Source organism: Bactrocera neohumeralis, chromosome 4 (assembly GCF_024586455.1).
Source record: "Bactrocera neohumeralis isolate Rockhampton chromosome 4, APGP_CSIRO_Bneo_wtdbg2-racon-allhic-juicebox.fasta_v2, whole genome shotgun sequence".
NCBI lineage: Eukaryota > Metazoa > Arthropoda > Insecta > Diptera > Tephritidae > Bactrocera > Bactrocera neohumeralis.
Window position 1 is genome coordinate 76228239 of NC_065921.1, and position 22817 is coordinate 76251055.

The following is a 22817-nucleotide window of genomic DNA, read 5'->3' on the forward strand; positions in this document are numbered from 1 at the left end:
TATAGCTGCCATACAAACTGAAAAATGAAATTCATGTCCTTGTATGGAAAACTTTTTTGTTTTAGAAGATATTTTCACCAAATTTACCATAAGGTATTATCCAAGGCAACGCTATATTTTCTGCAGAAATGGTAAGCAGCGGACCAGCAGAGCACATAGCTGTCATACAAACTCAACGATCAAAATTGAGTCCTTGTATGAAAAACTTTTTTACTCGACCGTATAGCTTCACTAAATTCGGTACGAATTATTGTTCAAAGTAACGGTAGATTTTTCTAAATTTTTTTTTTTCAGATATGACACTTACAGCCAAAGCTGGCATACAAACTGAATAGCCGAACTTGAGTCTTTGTACAGAAAACTTTTTTATTTAATTAGTTCTCGTCACCAAACTTGACGTCAATTATTCTACAAGCCATTGGCACAATCTCTGAAAAAATTGTTCCGATCGGACTACTAGCTCATATAGCTGCCATACAAACTCAGCGATCAAATAAATGTACCTGTGAAGGGTATTTCAGCAGACAAAGTTAACATTTTTTCTTGTTTTTCCATTTCTTTGTGTATATATTCATTAGGGCGCATTTTTTATAGATGGGCGATGACATGAATTTGCTTATTAAATACGATTTACCGTTTTGTTAATTAAATTTTACTGTAACATATGTAGATATGCATATATGTACATACACAGATATTCACGACTATACGTATGTACAAAACATATGCTCAACAATACAAATAGCGCATGTCTTTGAGCTCAGAATACAAACATTTGTGAAAAAGAGCTGAAATTCTTTAAACAATTTCATTAGTCGAAAGCGAGACGCATAAGAGAAAAAAAAACACCCGCCACAAATAATGGTTTGGGCGGCTGTCACCGCAGATGGGCGCTGTCTAATTGTTTCCATCGAGCCTGGCGACATATTATCGGGAAAGTGTTCTGGCGGCTGCTTTGAAGCCGTGGGCAAAAAAACATTTCGGTCGCAAACCATGGACGTTTCAACAAGACTCAGCACCGTCTCACAAAGCGCGAGTGAACCAAGAATGGCTGAAAAACAACGTTCCGAACTTCATTACGACCACACAATGGCTCTCGAATTCACCAGATGCAAATCCAATGGATTATTTTCTCTGAGCCATTTTGGAGAGCAAAGGCCGAAGTAAAAAATGCAACAGTCTCGAGATGCTGAAGAAAGCCATTGTCCGTAAGTGGGCCAAAATACCGGTAAGTCACATTCGGACAGCTTGCGATTCGTTTTTTGACGATCTCAGGGCCATAGTTAAGGCAAAAGATGGTCATATCGAGCAAAAGTGCATTGGTCCTGAATTTATGATTATTTTCACACATTTTGTAATTTAAAATAAATAAAAATTATTTTCCAAACTGAATGTAATTGGTTGCACTTCGAGTTCCGGACCCTGTAATATGATCAGATCGATTTCGGTGGTGTGTGCCGATGCATTTTCATGTTGAAAGTGCGCTTTTTCTTCATAACAAGGAATTTTTTCTGAATTTCTTCGTGGAATTAACTCAATAGTTCGGCATAGTCGGCACTGTCCCTGTAAAAACAGGTTTGATAGTCCTATCATTAATGAACTTCAAAGTAGAAGAATCATTAATTTCACAGTGAGCTTTCCCATCACTTCCATAAACAAACTTCGAATCACCGACCGATGTTATTCACTCTCCGCTCCTATATACTATATGATATGGAAGAAACTGCTAGTCGTCAGCGCATTATTAGTTACTGAGAAAGAAGGCATTGAAGCAGCGGAAAGATTTGGCAACACAAAAGAAAAAGCAGTGGATGAAATACCTAACAAAGCCTTAAAGACTGTCATTAAACTCAAGACCGGTCCGTTCATTGCTTACGCAGTGCTTATGACACCCTATTGTTCCCTAAAATTTGGAAGAGGCAGCGTCTGGTCTTCATGCAGAAACCAAATAAACTAGCTGGGAATCCAAGCTCATACCAACCACTATTTATGCTCGACACGTTGGAATCATAGTGAATTATATGTATTCACGGAACGTAGGAACATCTTGAAAAAGAATCAACATAATTTATTCGCATAAAGAGGTGAATAATTCACGCAATTAAAAATCAACTGATGTCGCTAGTAAAGTTATACGAGTAGAAGGTGCGAAGTGGATGCATGGCACTAATGAATGCGATTGATATAAAAAATGCCTCTAATTCGGCTAACTGGCCCCATATTATAAGAACAGTGGAACTCGAAAAAATGACACTCTATTTCGTTAAAATTATTTCTAGTTACCTATTGGATAGGTTGCTGTTATGTTGAAAAGAAGATGGACCACAACACAACGTACTGACGGTAGAGTACCACAATGCTCAGTCCTGGATACCGTACACTACGATGAAGACCTGATGATAACTCAGTATGGTTGTATCGATAAAATCAGCTGAATAGACAGAATGTGGAATGAGGCAGCAGAAAAAAGAAGGAATGGCTTACGAGAACGAAACTCCAGCTGCCAGGACGGAAAACTGAAGCAGGGAAAATTTTCTACCTACCTGCTGGGTATACGCTGGGTATAAAACATTCACAGAGAAGTCCTCAAAATATGGAGATTTGTTGATAAATGCGCGTCTTAACTACAAGCCTCACATCGATAAAAGCTGTGAGAAAGTGGCTGTGGTCACGGCAGCAATAACTAGAAAGATGGGCAATATTGGGGGACCTCGGCAGAGCAGAAATGCAGCCCTGACTAAAATGAACCAGTTAGGGCTTATGTACGTGGCTACTTTATAAGGAATAGCAGCGCAAGGTATACGCAGAAAAGGTAATAGTGCGGCTAAGTGAAATCAGGGTCATCTGCGCTTTCCGAAAGGTATTACAAGACGCGGTTGTGGTTATAGCGGGTATCAAAGTATGCATCACTTCAATCAATTAGCCCACATTAGTCCAGCTCTTGTTCAGGTTCTGTTTTTACTCAATTCAATTTCATTTCAAAACAATCCGATTTCATTTAAAACCAAGCAAATGCCCTGGTGCAGCAGTCTCATGCATTCCAAGTTAGATTTGTGTCTGGCACAGCAATAAACTCTTTCACAACCCACTTTAAGCTCTCAACTTTTTATTCACATTTTGTTTGCCTATTTTTATTTTTTTTTGTCGTTTGCTGCTTTTATTTCCGTTGATGACTGTGTGTTGACGTGCTCTCATCAGATGCCAACATTTCAACTTCACCAATGAAATTGAGAGGAGTGAGAGAAAGGTTAACAAAATATGCACGTTTGAGTATGAATAACTGATTTGGTGCCGGAATGTGAGCACTGGTATGTATGTATGTATACAATTTGAGTACTTGTAGGATCTTTAATATAACAGTGTGTAGCTTAAGTAAATGCTGAATAAATTTTTACTATGGATTATTAAGTGTTATTTAAACAATAATCGCGAATTAGCTCATTGCTTTGCCAAATATATCAATTATAATGAGCTGTTTGGCTTGAAGAGCAAAAGCAGCTCAGTTTCAAGGGATCGCGACACGGCTTGAAGACTTGACGCATAGTGTGCAGATCCAGTAATCGAGTGAGTCACAGATTTCTCAGGATATTCAAAACTATTAAGGAATTTCTTGGCGTTAATTGATACAAATGCTAAAGAGCTTTTGAGCTATCGAACTGAAAATTTGCACATGTTATTTTTTTTACAAAAAGCTTCTTTTTGTAACTGCTGATATGACCATTATAGCATTAGCTGCCATAGCGCCAATAGGGTGGGTCGATTTTTTTTCGATTCGAGATTTCTAATAGTGCGGGAAAGTTGCCTTATACTTCCTATTCCAATGCAACTTTTTGAGATCGCGTTAATTGATACAAATTTGCCTAAAATCGTTAAACTTTTAGCGCCTGAAATACGCATCTCATGGCAAAATTCTAAAACAAATGTTATTTTCACGTCATTTGCTACCGAAATTGTAGCTTATTTTTTGTTGACGAACCGTTCCCGAGATATCGGGCGCCACAGCACAAGGTGAAAATAGCCGAGTGCTATCACTCACATTCATTCACCTATGCCAAAGGACACGTTCGGATAGGTCTCCACACAAATATTTTTTCATCGAGTTCCTTCACTCTTGTCGTTGATTTCGCCGAGTGCTATCACTTATATTCTCTCAACAGAACACAGAACTCAAAATGTCTGAATCTAAATTTAAATTTAGACAGAAATGTCCTGTGTTTGGCAAATATCCGTACAATCTCTCTGAGTCCCAGTTGGGGTTGAAGATGCAATCCGATCTCAAAACAAAAAGTTGCATTGGAATCAGGAAGTAAGGCAACTTTTTATTTCCCGAATCGAATAAAGTCCGGAATACCCTACTAACCAACCAGTTGAGCTCAAGCCTTTATATGGAAAAGTTTTTTGTTTGAAAAGATATCTTCACGAAATTTGGTACAGCTTATTGCCTAAGTTGTATATGCAACATATGTTGGAATTGTTAAGATCGAACAACTATAGCATATAGCTGTCATACAAACTGATCGATCACAATCCAAACCTTGTATGGCAAACTTTTTCATTTGATGAGATATCTTCACAAACTTTGGCATGAATTATTATTTGAAGCAATCCTACAACCCGTGAGGAAACTTTTCAGATCGGGCTGCTTTAGCATATAGCTACCATACAAACTGATCGATCAAACATTCAACCCTTGTATGGAAAACTTTTTTTATTTGAAAAGATATCTTCACGAAATTCGGCATGGATTATTGTTATAGACAATACTACAATCTGCAAAGAAATTGTTTTGATCGCGCTACTATAGCACATAGCTGCAATACAAACTGATATATCAAAATTAAATTCTTATATGGAAAACTTTTTTATTTTAAGACTTATCTTTACAAAATTTCGCTCGAATTATCATTTGAAGATATGGTACAATCTTAAAGGAAATTCTTCAAATCTGGCCGCTTTATCATAAAGCTACCATACAAACTGACCGAGCAACATTGAATTCTTGTATGGAAAACTTTTTCATTTGACAAGATATCATTACGAAATTAACCACGGATTATTACTTACGACAAAGCTACAATCTGTGAAGAAATTTTTCAGATCGGAGCACTATAGCATATATCTACCATGCAAATTGTTCAATAAAACTCAAGATGAAGATCTTCATAAAAATTATATTTCCCTTACTATGTTACCTTAATGCGACTTGAAGCTTCTTAACATCAAATAATGTAAAAACTGTGCGTTGGCCACAGATATGCACATAAGAAAGGAAAGAAAGGTATTACAGCTAGGTTGTAGCCGCAGTTAATGCTTTTTTTTTAACTGGCTATTGCGTACACAACCATTACTATACAATGCTAGCCCCCTCACACTTCAAAATATTTACCATACAATTTGCCAATTCACATGTTATCACAGCCTTTATTTCCTACTTTTTTTTCAAATAAACACATTTGTTTTTTCTTTCGCATTTTCATACCCACGCCTTTCTAACCTCCTACCCTCGCTTGTTTTGCAGTGTTTATTTGCAGGAGATTTGGTTGTTTTCCTCCATTTTTGCACAATCATCGTCATCCGCATAGCGTTACACTCAGCCTCAGCTGCAGCGTTGGTATGTGTGTGTTTGTTTATTACTATTCAAAATGTGTGCACATGTTTGTTTGCAGTTTGCGGCTCTGCCGGTTTTCCGCTTACGTTTTATTTTTTTGCGGTAGATTTCAAAAAGTGTCACTTAAGTTGGCAGGAATGTCACGTAAGTGTCAGCAAAAGCCTAACATTACATACATTTCGAAGCTGTGACTTGGCACGCCACATCACACGCTGTGATGGAAATGCTAAGCATTTGCAAGGCGCTGTCGGTTGCTGTGCGAAAGGCGTGAATATTAGAAACAGTAATCCAGTTAGTGGCGTGTGTTTTGGGCGGAGAAATGTCTTAAAGTGAAATTCCATACAAATTGCATACTTTTGCGAAGGCTTTAAATGTTTTGGTCGCTGAAATGCAAATGTTTTGAAATCATAAAATTTATACATTTCACTATGTAGTGCAGGTTACTCATACGTCATGTCAAACATCCATTATAATGTAGCTTAAGGTGCAGTGCAATATACTTTATACAATTATACGGATTAATATTAAGTAGGAGTAAGAAAAAATTTAAACTTTGGCTGTACTGATGCATTTCTTATTGTATAAAAAGCTATAAAAATCTCCTTATCTTCACTTTCAATGGTCAGTTTGTATGGCAGCTATATGCTATAGTAGTGCGATCTCAATAATTTATTCGAATATTGTAGCAGTGTCTTAGATAATATTCTGTGCCAAATTTTGTTAAGCTACCTCGTCAAATAAAAGAGTTTTCCATACAAAGACTTCAGTTGTATAGGACAGTTTGTATGACAGCTATATGCTATAGTAGTCCGATCTGAACAATATACTTGAAGATTGCAGCAGTGCCTCTGATAATAAGTTGTGCCAAATTTTGTGGAGTTAGTTTATTTAATAAAATAGTTTTCAATACAAGGACGGAAAATCCACCTACCGGAAGCCAATGGAAAGAGGATCGTTACTGTGCATAACGGGAGCTTTAAGAACAGCTCCAACGGCGGCTCTTGAACTGGTTCTAAGCCTGCTACCTATAGACCTCTTCGTTGAAAACTACGCCCACTTTTCAGCTGGGAAGAAAAGTTCAAAGTAAACATTGAAAAAGACGGCTTTCGTAAAGGTATGTTAGTTACGCGCACGATGGCTCGAAAATGAACGTTGGAATTGGTGCGGGAAAACGGATATACTGTCCAGACTTAAGAATAAGGCAGCGTTCAAAAGATTGAACGAGACCTGGGTGCAAAACTGCAAAAGTCATTTCAAACGGTAGATCAGAAGTCTTTCATATTGGCATTGACAAAAGCCTCGGAGCTGAAACATAATAAAATGGGGATGACTTATTGAGAATACTGCCAGGAAATGGATCTGACAAGGCACTAGCTAAACTGGAAAATTTAATGCACTTGCCAGGCACTGGGGAAACAATGGAGCATCTCTTGGTGTCTGGTGATACACTGGAAGGAACTACGTCGACAGCATCTGGTGTTAAAATTCGTTCAATGAGGCATCCCAAAGCAGAGAGGTCGTACGTTCATCTAAAGAGACTTCATCTGGTATTGCAAAGGACCAAAAACTATTCCTCATGGATATAGTAACTGAACTGCATCTGCCATCGCAAAGGCCCAAACCAAATTAACCTAACCTAACCTAATCCAGTAACCGTTTCTCATAATCATTTGCTAACAGAGAGAACCGAAATATACGTTTTATTTATGGAAATATCTGTCACCCTGTGTCTTTCAACGATGTAAAATAAAGGAAAATATATAGTGCAAATTATCTTACCTTTAAAATCTAGAAGTCATCGTGCGACAGCTCATAATGAACTACGAGTTGCGAATAAGTTTTTGACGCCAAATTTTAATTGCTGATCGACAAAGTAAATGCATGAAGGCACTGAAAGGAAAAAAAAATAATGTTTTGATGAAATGGAAAACAACATCTTATACAACGAAGTAGTAACAAATATGGTATGTAGGTAGGTACATATAGGTATTATAGGTATCCTATCGGATGAATTTAGAGTATTTGGGTATATTTTATTACTAATAATCAATCACAAACTCTTTTATGGTCATTCAGCGCATATTCAGCGCATTTTAAATTTTGTTTTGTTATCTAAAACGAGTTTTTGAAGCCTGAAACTAAATTTTCACCGTTGTATATTAATTCAGCGCATGAATAGTTCTACTAATCGTACAAATATAGAGCATTTTAGAATATGTCATTCTTAATAACCGATCACCAACGTTCATAAGATCATTAAGCACATATTCAGCGCATTTTAAATTTTGTTTTGCTAACTAAAACGAGTTTTTGAAGCCTAAAAGTAAATTTTCGTCACTGTATTTTAATTCAGCTCATGAATAGTTCTATTAATCGAACAAATAAAGAGCATTTGGGAATATTTCATTACTAATAATCAATCACGAACTCTTTTATGGTCCTTCAGCGCATATTCAGCGCATTTTAAATTTTTTTTTAATATCTAAAAAGAGTTTTTGAAGCCTGAAAGTAAGTTTGCATTAGGTTTAAATTAATTCAGCGCGTGAATAGTTCTATTAGTCGTACAAATATATTTAGAGGATTTGGGAATACCTCATTCTTAATAACCCATCACCAACGTTCGTATGACGATTCAGCGCATATTCAGCGGATTTTAAATTTTGGTTTGATAACTGAAACAAAATTTTTAGTATACTACGAGTAGATTTGAGTTTATTTGTCATTTTCATTATTTGTTTTTCAATAAACTCAAGTGCTACTAATGCATATTGAGTCATATTAAAAGTCTGCCAACTTAAAGCGCATTTTGCATGCATAAAAATGCAAAAGTTTTACTTTCCAGCATAACGGAATCACATAGGAGTTCTGCGCAGAATTGCATTACCAACAGCGATATCCTTGCAGCACGTGAGATTCACTTAAAAATGCTAAATCACCGAAAAATGAAATAAAATAATAGAAAAGTCAATTTTATTAGAAGAAGCGATGACTCGCAAACGTATGGCGAAATTCCTGTGCGAGAGATAAAACAAGCACTTGCCGAGCTGCTTGATCCTTGCACCTGTGCATGTGGAAAACGTAGCAAACGTGCCTGGGTAAAAGGATGCAGGAGAAACAGAAAAAAAAAATAATAAAATCCACGAAAAAATAAAAAAAATTTAAAAAAAAAATCAGACGAAAATCCCAGTGAAAAAGCAAATAGTGAATATCTTTGGGAAGTAGGCAAGAATGGCGCATTAAAACGAAATGGAATATTTAAATGCAGCGAAAATCTACATAAATGCTATGGGTACTTGCTGAATTTGCCCGCAACCAAAATAAAAATGCATTTCTCCATATAAATTTACATACGACTCTATTTTTATTGCCTGCTTTGAAAGCCGGCGGGATCACACCGCCATTATTTTTATTGCTGCAATGGAAATGCCGTAAGCTGCAGCCCGAGTGCAAGCGCATATTATGCCACACACAATACTCTACACCATCCACATAGCGGTTTTGTCGCCGAGTTCATAAAAATGTGTGTTTGCCGTCGCTTCATTGCCGCTATGTGGCAGATATCAATAAAGATTAGCGCTTACAAGCGCGTGAAAAGCATATAGCAGTTAGTGATATCAAACAATGCGGAAAAACTCACGATTTGTTACAGCATTTTAGCTTAAATCTCATTCAAATCACGCATGCAGCTATTTAATTAGCATATAAAACACTGAGTGGTGGGCAAAGTGCTAACCTGTGTGGCACAGACACGTCGCTGATACATGTAATGCGCATATTTAACTACTCAGCTCAGTTCAGCACGTATTTCGAATGAATCTCACTAATTCAGCTGAAGAATTTTTTATTCAGCGCGGATTTAAAAAGTGCAGAATGTGGTTTTGGACAAAGTGCTTACGTAAATTACAATTCAGCGCTTATTCAGCTTAGTTTTTAAGGGATTGGCTGTAGAAATTAGGTTTATTTCTGGGATATGATGAAAATTAATATCTAAAATAGCTATTTTAAACATTTTACTGTTTTTTCATGCTTTTTTGGACATTCAGCGCTATTTTCAAACATTTTACTGATCAAATATAAATTTTTGTTTATTCAGCGCTTATTCAGCACTACTAAAATGTGTTTTTCTAACCAAATCGAGTTTAAGTAGCACAGAATTTTATTTGGCACTCTGTCTATCAAATTCAGCGTATTCAAAGTTTTGTTAAACGTAAGGAATTAGAGTGTTTCGAAATATATGAATACTAATAATAAATCAGGACTGTTCATGATACTATGTTTATGTTAAAGCTACGGTGTAACAGAATATCTCAAACACCCATTTTCATACAATTTTGTAGCAAATCACAGCTGTCACTAAATCATAATCCGCTCTTGTTTTAGTGTCACAAAAATAAATTTAGAACACCGTTTACCAATTCAGCGCATTCAACTTTTGATTACTAATCAGGAACATTCTTGATATAATGTTGAAATAAACATCGAAAAGGTAAGGTGTAACAGAATATATAAAATACCTAATTTCAAAAAGTTTACGGGCAAATCAAATTTAGTCATTCAGCGATTGTATGCTCACACTAAGTTTGTTTCTGGTTACTCAACCCAGTTTTTGAATCATTAAAGGAAATTTTCAACACTGTACATTAATTCAGCACAGGAACAGTTTTATTAATCGTACGAATATTGAGTATTTAGGAATACTTCATTACTCAGAAACGTTCATATGGTCATTCAGCGCAAATTCAGCGTATTTGAAATTTTGTTTTGTTAACTTAAAAGAGTTTTTGGAGGCATGAGATGCAATTTGGAACACTGTCTGTCAATTCAGCGTAGGCATGGTTTTATAAATCCTATAAATTTGGAGTATTTTCGAATGCTTTGTTGTTATTAAATATTAAATAAATAAAAATAAAAAATTAGTTCAATTGCATTTATAATTTTTTTATGTATGTTCCTGTATCAAGTAATCATAGTTGAAGTTCCTTTTATACTTACAATTCCCTAGTATACATTAGTTCACATACGGCATTTGTCAGCAACACTGAGCAATTTAAGACGAAAGCCAAGTATAGAATTTTTGATAGCAAGCGATTTATACTTATTTTTCGATGTCTTTTCGGCTAAGTAAATCAATTTCTTCTTTGATATTGAAAACTATGTCATATAATTCTTATTCAGCAAGACCACTAAAGTATTATATGTCAACTTCTGGCCAAAGAAAGGCTATATTTGCTATTCAGCTGCTGCAGTTGTTATTCAGCGGACATAATTATTACTAAAAGTGTAGTTCCAGCCATAGAGAGTTTCGTATTTACTATTCCGCTTACACAATTGTTATTCAGCGGACGCAATAATCACTCAAATCATTATTAGAACAGGTTTCTGAAATTTGATATTAGCATTGTTATATTTTCAGCCATTGCGCAACTGTGTCTGCTTGCAAACAAAATTGCATTACAAGTTCTTACTAATATATATGTACATGAAACAATAATTCAGCTTGGCATACACGCATTCAGCATGCACTCAAACCACATGCGGATCACAGCTGGCATACAAACAATTGATAACACGCATTTGATTGACACCCTGCCAATTCAGCGCATATTCAGCTAGCAGTTTTGCTCACTACCATACAGCGCTATTTCACGCAGCACTCTCACTTGCGGTTAATGCTACTTTCGGCTCATTATTATTTAGCACGTCAATGTGGTTTCCGTACATGACGTTGTCAGCAATGATGCGCTCATAGGCAGTTAGACAACTTCTAATGCAAATTCGCGTATATGCTATGTTGTGTATAAGTGTTTTGCGCCGCTGTTGTTGCTGTCAACAATTTGCCAATTGTTTGGCATTTGATGCAAATTTTCGCACATTGCCTGCATTAGTAGTGCGCATTTGCGCTTGTTAATTGGGTATGCCATATAACTGTATATCTTTCTGTGTGTATTTGAGTACTGGCATCTGTTTGTGAAAGTGTGTGGGAGGTCAGAATTGCACTTTGCTGCTCTTTTCGGTATTTGCTGGTAGCTATTTGCCATATGTTGCTACTTATTGTTGTATATGTTTGTATGTATGTTCGCAATTATTTGCATAACCTTAATAATATACTAAGCCTAGTCGTTTAATTGTGCCTATTATGCATTTTAATAGGAAAGTATCAACCCAAAAGTCCTGCACTGGTATTATATTACGTTCATAGTATATTATAGGGCAGTGGTACATTGCGTATACGTAACCTTGCTAAACAGTAATTTCTCTACGTCTATGTCATAGTAGTTTGTATATATGCATGCATTTATGTTTGTCTGTATATATATATTTATTGTATATATATATATAGATATAAATCTGTCTATATATATATTTACAGTTCTAAGCTATCAATTACACTGTGCGCTCCTGTTGTGCGTGAGCAACTCTTGGCAAGCACATCTCTAGCAATTTGCTTGTGTCACTTTATAACTCTCCGACAAATTTGTTGCCATTAATAACTGTCAATTATTGTTAGTTATTTGTTGTTGTCTGCCATGGCTGTGCCTTTCACTTTTCTCCTCGGGCTGTTACGTCAATTATTGCGAAGCATGCAAACAGTTTTGCTGTTTAATTAATGGCACGGTTGTTAGGCTTTGAATGTTGGCGTTAATTATGTTATGCAAATAATTATTTTTTTTTTTTTGATTAAAGAATAATCAATTAATTATATTTTACAAATTATGAAAAAAAAAATTGTAATTGAGGTTACTAAAATTCCAGTAAATGCAAGCTATTGGGGAAATTGCTGATTCCGGTTAATAAGGTTTTACTATATTTTTTGTGAGCTACTTCCCTTGGACTGAACTTTCAATTCGAATATGTATGGTATATAACACCGAATAGGCTTAAACATCATTAATTTATAGTTATTTGAGGATTGTAATGTTGAAAGCTGTTTTTCAAATTTAGGATTTCAAATTGAGGAAAAATTTGACTTCCGGTCTTTGAAAGTATCCTCTGAAAGAACATCCGCTAATGAGAAGGCGAAACATCCCCTGCTGGCTGTGCGCTGGGTTTGGGACCGCCACAAAAAACAATTCAATGAAAAGAAAACACAGCCTGGGAAGACATCCCTTTTGAAGTGCTCACTTTTCGGGAGTAAGAAAATTGAAAAAAATTTTTAGAATTTTTAGAAATTTTTGTGTTGTTTTCAAGGGTTGTAAAGCTTAAACTACCACAATTTACTAAAAGAGCAAAAACAGCTGTACGTGATGGAAAATTTTTGAACTATGATTCATAATCAGTACACCTCAAATGCCCCACAGACCTCTTAGAACCACAGTTATGAACTTTTTCTTCAAATTTGTTGAGTAGTGTAATTTTTTGAGCTTATTAAAGGCGTCTTAAATATTTTTTCTTGCCCATTGGACTTAAGGAGGGGTAAGGTTTGTTTCGTCGAAAAAAGACCTTTTTTCATGAATTTTTTTAGAAAAAATTATTGCTGTATGTTTATTTTACTTATTATTATATGAAAGTACAACATTTGAAGGATACTTAAGCAAAGTTTTATCGAAAAATAGCGAGGAATAACGGACTTGTCGTCGATCTCTGCAGGCACCTCGAAAGGAAGTTTTTGTGCCTGCAGCATCACTGAATCATCTGAAACCAAAAAAATCAAAATGCTTTCTTTAGTTTATTAGTTTATCTTTCAATTTACGTCGAGTTACTTTTTAATTTTTCAATTTTTCAATTTTTGGTACCACTTTAGAGCCGAAATGACGATTTTAGACGAAAAAATCGACCTATTTGTTGTTGTAAAATTGTTAGTAATTAAAAAACTCGACGTCATTCGAGAGCTATATATATGTAGAATATGTGTGCAAAATTTCAAAACGATCGATGCAGTAGTTTTTTCTGTAGGCTGGTTACCGACTTCAAAAATGACATATTTGGGAAAATCGATTCAAAATTTTTACCGCTCAGCGCAGGTAGCTGGAAGGCGCGCAAACCTAAACTAGAGGTACCGTTATTCAACCTGCTGTAACTTCGTTAGTTTTTCTCCGAATGACCTAAAACTTTAACACAATACTCTTGAGATCTTGTATTCAGAAAAAAATAAAAATAAAAATGGGAAAAAAAAGTGTCAAACCTTACCCTTGTTTTTGGAGATTATATTGTTACCTTAAGCAGTAATTCTTGCCAAATTTCGAGAAGATACCACGTCAAATGCGAAAGTTTTCCATACAAGCCCTTGATTCCGATCGTTCAGTTTGTATGGCAGCTATATGCTATAGTTAACTGATCTGAACAATTTCTTCGGAGATTACATTGTTGCCTTAGAAACTAATCAAAACCAAATTTCATGAATATATCTTGTCAAATGTGAAAGTTTTAGTTCTTATATATACAGACAGACGGACATTGCTAAATCGACTCAGGTCGACATACTGATCATTAATATATATACTTTATAAGGTCTCCGACCCTTCCTTCTGGGTGTTACAAACTTCGTGACAAACTTAATATACCCTGTTCAGGGTATAAAAATTAAATTTGCGGAAGTTGAAAAAAAGTTACAGCTGTTCAAAAATGAGTGAAAATAATGATTATACTTGTATATTTTGAAATTATTGTATAAAAAAGGGAAGAAAGCCACGTAAGTCACGAGTTTACGCAGACGATGCTGTATCAGTTCGTGTAGCACAACAATGGTTCGCCCGCTTCCATTCTGGAAAGTTTGATGTTAAAGATGCATCTCGAATCTCTGTGAAAAATTTATTGGACCGAATTAACTTCTGATATTCATTGCTGAAACGAAACGAAATCGAACCATTTCTGAAACGAATGGTAGCAGGAGGCAAAAAAATGTATCAAATACGATAAAAATGTGCAAAAAAGATCATGAGCGTGGTGAAGTGTTATAAAGAATACTATTTTCAAAGAATACGAATATTTATTAATTGAGTTTTCCAAAGAATTGTTTGTCCAAGTGCATTTTCGCTAACGAAAATGCAACAGTCAACAACTCCGAAGAATTTTAATAATTTGTATTTATTGTTCATTCAAGTGCATTTCCGCTAACGAAAATGCAACAGTTAACAAAATGTATAAAACTTTATTAACTGTATTACTTTGCAAAATGCACAAGACACATTTCCTAAGAATTTTTACGCAAGCATTTATTTTTAAGTTATTGCAAGAAAGCAAAATATTAGTATTTAAGAAAGCACAAAATAAAACGGAATGCTGATTATCGATTAAACCTTCAACTCAGTTGTTTAATTTGTCGTTGTTCATCACTTCGGTGAAAAAAGTGTGAAGCTCAACAAATGATCGCAAAGCCAAGATTGACGCCTCGCAATGTTATTCTGAGTATTTATTGAGATTGGAAAGGAATCATCCACTATGAGCTGCTCCAGCTACATTGATTAAACTGAAGCAAGCAATCGAAAAAAACGACCAGACCTGATCAACAGAAAGGACTTCGTCTGCCATCAGAACAACGCTAGACCATACACATCTTTGACTCGGCAAACACTGGGAGAGCTTGGCTGGAAAGTTTTGATGCATCCACCATATAGGCCTGACCTTGCATCATCGGAATACCAGTTGTTTCGGTCAATACAGAACTTCCTTAATGGAGTGAAGTTGGCATCAAGAGAAGAACATGAAAATTACTTGTCGTAGTTTTTCGCTGAAAAACCAGAAAAGTTTTACACTGATGGAATAATGTCTCTAGCGGAAAAAATGGTACATATTTGGTTCATTGAAATTAATTTTTAATATAAAGCGAAAATAAGTAGAAGTTTGATTAGAAATACATACGTCTGTTTTTTGGACTACCCAATATTAAATTTTTAGCAGATATATACAGAATTGTATTGGAATACTACTCAGCTGCAATTTAAATGCAGAAATACAGATACAGAAATATCTATTTTTTAGACTTCCCGTTAGATTGAAAACATTAGAAATTGCGGTACGTTCCAAGTGAGTGACACTAACTAATACCTTTTCAGTTATCAACTTGAGTGATTTTGAATATTTTAATAAATTCATATTTGTTATTTGTTAGTAGTGCCTTCGCTGCATTTGATTTTCATCACTTCAGGCGAAACTATCATGTTTTCCAAAAAAATTTAATTGCCTCACGAACTCTATGCATATTCAGTAGAGCTGCCGAAAGCTTTTAGGCAAATGTCTTTGTTGATATTCACTCACAAATTCACTCAAAATGATTTTATTACCAAATAGCGCCTTAAAAGTTACGCAACTATGCAACACGCCACTGACAAACTGCCATGCAACACTTATTTATGCAACAGCAAGCATTTGTTGTCAAAGTTGAAAGTTTTGCATGCGAAAATTTGTGAGCTGCCACAACAATGCCGGCATTAGAGAAACAATGAAATTTTTAGTGAGTGCCAACAAACTGTTGCATGTCACAGAAATATACGCCACAAATGGTGTACCATGGCGGAGCAGGCGATTCGACCACACCCAGATGACAAAGCAATACGCTCGACCGCTGACACTGTGTGCAGAGAGAGAGTGGAGAGAGTAGGGAGCGTGGCGAGCCGGCTACTGTCGCATTGCAATGCAAATTAAATGCAACAGCTTCCCACGTATTTACAAATAACAGATAGTAATGCAACAAGAACAAATGTAAACAATAACAAAAACAATGTAATGTGAACATGTAAACAACTGCTGCAACAATAGCAACAACATAAAAAAAACAATTTGCTGAAGCAAAAATATGCAAAAATGCTGTAAAAGCCACACTGTTTGTTGTTGCGTGTTGCAAGTGAAATTCTTGCCACACAAGTTGCAACAAACGAATTGCTAACCGCACAGCAGTGAAACCAACAACAACAGGCGTGATCATTAGAAGGCATTTGTAGGGCTGGTAGTTGTTAGCACAACTCGTTGACAATTATTGTTGCTGTTGTAACTTTTTGTGGCATGCTAAGCCACAAGCACGTGCTCCTGTAAGACACAGCAATCCTTGTGTGGAGACGAGAAGTTGCTGGCCTTGCAAGCATGGCGGCCTGAGTTTGCATTTTCTTTACTTGTTTTCGTCTTAAAAAAATACAAGTATGTTGGTATGTGTGCGTGTGTCTACATATATAATGCGACACTTAGCGCCCACAAGCACTCGCTGTTTGTTATGCAAATTGATAAAATTTCCGTCAAAGCAGGAAGTTGTTAAGGAAGCTGAGCAAGCAGTCGAATAACGGTTGAAAAATAAATGCGAAATAGGAATGCCAATGGAAAGATCAAGGAAAGAGGAAAGATAAAGAGAAGGAAAACCAAAAAGTAAATATCTTAAAAATAAATTAGAAAAAAAAATTCTACAAAACAATAACGAATATTTTCCTGAAAAAAATATCTTAAACAAAAAAAAGATTTTCTAATTTTAAAAAAAAATATTTTCTTGAAAAAAAAAATCTTTAAAAAAATATTTTCTTCAAAAAAAAAATTTCCTTAAAAAAAATAGTTTCTTAAAAAAAAGTTTGTAAAAAAATATTTTCTTGAAAAACAAAAATTTTTCTTAAAAAAAACATATTTTCCTCAAAAAAAAAATTTCTTAAAAAAAAATATTTTCTTCAAAACAAAATTTCTTAAAAAAAAAATTTGTTTAAGGAAAAAAAATATTATCTTGAAAAAAAATTTCTTTAAGAAAAATAGTTTCTTCGAACAAAAAAATTGTAAAAAAAAATATTTTCTTGAAAAATAAAAATTTTTTTTAAAAAACATATTTTCCTCAAAAACAAAATTTCTTAAAAAAAAATATTTTCTTGAAAAGCAAAATTTCTTAAAAAGAAATATTTTCTTGAAAAACAAAAATTTTTTTAAAAACAAAAATATTTTGAAAAAAAGAAATGTTTCTTAAAAAAATATTTTCTTGAAAAAAATAAAATTTTCTTAAATTTTTTCTTGAAAAAAAGATTTTCTAAAAACAAAATTATATTAAAATATTTTTTTTTTCGACAAAATATTTTTTCTTTTTTTTTTTGAAAAAAAATTTTGTTTATGTAACTTTTATTTTTAAGAAATAAGGCTTTTCGCTCTTCTTTTTCTTTATCTTTCGTTTTCCCGAAAAAAAAATAATTTTTTCATTTAAAAAGTTAGCGCAATGCCACGACAGCTGCGCATCGCAAAAGTTACCAAAGTTGTGTGATAGTCGGAGAAATGAATTTGGCGCTTTCTTGTAGTTTTTGAAAGCCTTTATTACTTCTTAATGCGCGCCACCATTAGCTAGGCAGTCAAAGCGTGGCTGCTGCGGCAAAGTTTTTGAAAGAGTTTGCTGCAATAATAACAAAAATAAAGTGGATAACTTTTAGTCGCAAACAAGTTTAAATAATTCATAGTGTTTATGAAACACAGCGCGGTCATGTTTCATACTCCAAAAACGAAAAGAGGTTAAATAAAATGATTAAAGATAGGAAATTTAGCACTTTGAGTTAATATTTTAACATAAGAAAACGTTAACTTCGGTTTTTACCGAAGCTAGAATGCGCTTCACAAAGTTTGATCTTTGATCGATCGGTTTGTGGGGCAGCTCCATGCTACAGTCACTCAATCTGAAGAAGTTTTTCAGATATGGTATTGGTATCTCTTCACATGGTGGATAGAGCCATGTGTAGAATTTACGCAAGCGAAGAAAGTTCTCTGGCCACCATTCACTTGGGAGAAGCCAAAAATTTTTCTTTTACATATGGCTTAAGCAGCTCACGACTTCTGGTCTTAGACCAAGTATTCTCTAGATAGCCAAAAAACATCCGCTTGAAGGCGAGCTAAAGTGAAAAGGCGAATCATCCCTACCCAGGTTTGTACGCTGGGTTTGGGACCCGCAACGTAAAGAAACACCCCGAATGAAAAGATCAAAACAGCACGGATGAGAGTCCACCCTCTGATAAAAACCACTGCAAACGAATTAAGGATTATGATGTAAAGACATGCACTTGAATTGTCCTGTCTCTTGTTTGGGAAGGCGACGCTGCCCAGCTGGTTGGTGTCTTCGTAAGAGTAAAGGCTGGCATCACCGCCGTCTAAGAAATGCGATGGGCGATATAAGGACTGAGACGAGTAAGTCCTTGCTAGCATTTAGTTCTGTGGTCATAGAAAGGAGAGAGACTCCGTCGCCGAGCCATGGCATTGACCCGAGTGGATAAACATACTATGAAAGCTGCCCCGACACAATATCAAAATCGTGCTTAGCGACTTTAATGCCAGGGTGAGCAATGAAGATGTCTTTGGCACAATGGTTGGTAAATTCAGCCTCCACGATGAAACATTCCCAAATGGCTTGAGGCTGATTGACTTCGATGGGGCCCGAAATATGGTTATCTGTAGTACTAGATTCCATTATAAGAAAATTCAGCAAGCTACTTGGCTGTCTCCGGTTTGAAAAGCCACCAACCAGATCAATCTTGTTGTGATAGACGGAAGACACGATTCCAGTGTTTTTGATGTGCGTACGGCTCAAGGTCTTAACGGACCACTATCTGTGTTGCAGCCAAGATACGCACCCGCCAACAAACACAAGGAATGTTCGACATGTTCAACAGACAGCCGAATGATTTTCTACTCGTCCTGCTGTTGTGTTCTCAGAGAGCACTCGTCAGCAACTCGGTATAAGGGAACTGTGGGACTATATTTGAAGCTCCTTACGTGCAGCTGCAAACAAAACTATTATTTTCCGGAAAAGGCAAAAGAACAACTGGTACGATGAGTGGTGCCTTGTCGCAGTGGAAAGAGAAAAGGACAACCCATCTTTCAACGTTACAATCAACCATAAAGGGTGTGGAATGTGATAGACACCGAGCTGAAGAGGTGAAGCGAGACGCATTTGCAGACAAAATCAGTCAGAGGCCGAAATGCGTGAGAACGAAGAGCTTCTCCAGTCTGATGGATGGCAGTGAAAGCATAACACCAGGAGAAGTCGAACCCTATTACCCAATCGATGACGATTGAGCAGACGTCCTATAACCTAACCATGAAGAAGTTCGAATAGCGCCGGAAACCAATAAATTGCCGGCTGAGCTACTCAAACATGGCGGCGAAGAACTGATAAGGAGCATGCATCAGCTTCTTTGTTGAATATGCTGGGACGAAAGCATGCCCAAGGATTGGAAGTTAAGTGTGCTCTGCCCAAACCACAAAAAGGGAGACCCGGAAATAAATAAATAAATCTACGCCACCTCTCTGAGCCTTTTGATACCGCGCCTTTAATTCTGCTTTCCCTAGACTAGATACGGAAACAAGGTTCTGGCAGTGAAGGAGGGTTAGACAAAGTATCTCATGTCATCAAACAAACAGTCGTCGCACTCGCGACTAAGCTCCCACATCACTGTTGACAGTCATAACTTCAAAGTCGTAGTTAATTTCGTCTATCTTGGAACCAACAACAATAGCAACAACAATAGGCAAGTAGGCAAATGAGCAGTAAAGTCATCTCTCGACGAACAAAGACCAAGTCCTACATGTTACTCATCATCCCCGTCCTGTGAGATAAACGGCGACATTGATATGTTATATTATAAGTCATGTTCTCCGAATGGAAGAGAACACTTCAGCATTGAAGGTTTTAGATTCAGTACCTGCCGAGGGAAACAGAGAAAGAAGACCTCCACTCCGTTAGCGAGGTCCGGTCAGAATTGTTCACTCTACAAAAGTGCCCAGTGCAACAAAGTGCAACAAAGTCGTAGCTCACACCGGCATTCGCATTTTTTTGTATACATCTCGTAAAGGACAGGAGCTATAGAAAAAATGTTTACGACAAATTTGTAGGAAATTTTATTTTCTGTAAAGAAAGTTCGAGGTCAAAATCGCTATCATTTATACTTCTCGAGATATTCGGCTTTTTAGGGCTTTTAGAATTTTTATACTAGATGGTATGTAAAAAAGATAAAAACTCACGATTGTAGTGTATTTTCTATGGAAAATTTTTACAGGCCTTGGTCCAGTTCTTAATGTTAATATTAAAGGTTAAAATGTTCAGGGAATTTTTTGTTAGGGTATTTCCAAGGATATTTCGTGACGGGACACACTTTCTATTCCAAGTATATATGAAGCACTGCACGATTGAAATGAAGCAAATACGCGAAAGAAACACCAAAAGTAAGCAGCTAGAAGGCATCAAGCGACAACAACAAGCAATGAATAAAAACAATGTCAGCAGCAATAACAAGAAAAATGTTTGCACAACAGCAACAAAAAACACACTGCAGTGAATGCCAACGTGTAAGTTGTTGTTGCACAGCTTCTGCTCAGCAACGCAAGTGCGGCGCTGTGGCGCTTACAAATTCCTGCATTTGACACACACATTTGCCAGGCTGTTGAACAAATTACACATCAACACACATGCAAATAAGTATTTTTTCCAGTGTATGTGTGCGTGAAGAACGTACTTGTAGATTTTCCATTAGCTCTCTTACATATGGCACACACACACACGAGCATTTAAGCAAGCATGTAAATTGTAGCGCAGCTCAAGTATTGTCGTTGTTGTTTTGATATTTACTTGCATAAATATTTACACACACACACTTGCAAGCAAATATGCCAATGAGGAGCAACGACGACCGAAGCAACATCAAACAATACAATATCACAAGCAGTCACAGCAATAATAAGAACAACAAAAAGTGTGTAAAAGAGTGTAAGTATTTTAGTGGCAATAAATTTTAAGTTGCCGGGTAGATGCTTGTATGTAAGTGTGCACTTGTCCGTGTGTGCGCTGAAAATTCAGAAGATGTTGAGACTTAGTAACGCGCAAGTGCTATGCCAAGGAAAATGCCTTGCAATAGTTTTAAAGATACTCTTTTTTTTGCCGAAATATTTTGGAGAGTTCGGGTAAAAGCAATTTATATATAGATATGCCATTAATTATACATACATATATGTATATATATACATATATATATATATATATAAATATTGCACGTATTGAAAATTCCTTGACTTAACACAGGGAAAACTGTGTCTTTGTTGAAAATGTAGCTTCCTCCTTCGACTTAGTATCGATGTATAGTAATGGCACATAGAAGACGGTTGAATATAATTTTTTTGCCACTTTCGGATGAGTGTACCCTCTAAACGTGAATGGAGAAGAGCTTTAGTAGGGGAGGATGATGCAATATCTATACATACCGACAGGTCCATTTTGTACCGTAGTTTAGAGACGGGTATATATTTCAATGATCTCGAAATCTTACTCTCTAGTCGACTACCGAACTCAGCCAGTCTTTTCAAAGCTAAAGTACTAGGTATAGAGAAGGCCTGTAGAGTTCTATTGCATAACTATGGGAGGATACAGAAAGCAATCATATACGTGATTAGACAAGCGGCTCTGCTGACCTTGTCGACGCCACTATTAATTTCAGCGTGGTCAACAATTTCAAGAAAGCTTTAAGCTCACTGACGGGTCAACTCCATTTGTCCATAATTTGGACAACCGGTCACAGTAGCATTTTCAGCAATAAAAAAACGGACGAGTTGGCCAAGCTAGGAACTTCTTTAGACGGCTGTTGTAGAAATTGGGATACCTGTGCGACACCGGTTCAATAGTATGAAGATTTGCCGTATTCAAACATGGCATTCTGATCTGGTTGAAATCTTTTTTCAACCTGTGCGTGAGTTCCTTAGAATAAGCGAAGTAGAATTTTTGTGTTGCCGTAGAAAACTTCCTATAAACAAAGGCCTTAAATCAGGCATTACCAGTTAGAAGTTATCCGCAACGGGCATAGCGACACAGTGGGGGATTTGGCAACCCCACTATATGATCCCACTTCTCAACGAAAGGAAAGGAAACGAAAGTTAAAGGTATAGAAAAAGATGGTTGGCGTAAAGGTAATTTAGCTGCTCGTAAGACCTTAAGCAAGAAAGGAACGATTTGGTATGGGGATATAATGTCAGAGTTAAGCATAAGGCAGTTTTTAAAGTCAGCTTATTGGAAAACCGCAGAGCTAGCCTCTAATATATTAGCAGACAACTATAGACTGAAGATCTACGATCTACTTAGACAGCCAGGCAGCAATCAAGGCAGAAATATCGGTTCGGATATCGGTCAAAACGGCCTTGGGAAATAGAGCAGCAATGGAGAGTATCTCCAGTAATAAGCGACTTCCACTTCTTCTGGGCTCCAGGTCATAAGGGAGTCATTGGCAGAGGAGACAGCCAAGAATGGTGTGCGGCTATCATCTGTTAACGTGGCTCACATTGGTAAATC

At 36.2% G+C, this 22817-nt stretch overlaps 1 protein-coding gene across 3 annotated transcripts in view; it reads right to left on the bottom strand.

Annotated features, from left to right (window-relative positions):
* LOC126756492 (uncharacterized) overlaps window positions 1–22817 on the bottom strand; it is a 233361-nt gene that overhangs the window by 118857 nt on the left and 91687 nt on the right. For 2 of the 3 annotated variants that reach the window (XM_050469579.1, XM_050469578.1), the window contains exon 4: window positions 7388–7498. The exons of the other annotated variant lie outside the window; for it this stretch is intronic. The gene's annotated coding sequence lies outside the window, so the exon portion shown is untranslated. The remainder of the gene's footprint in view (window positions 1–7387; window positions 7499–22817) is intronic. 3 annotated transcript variants of the gene reach the window in all.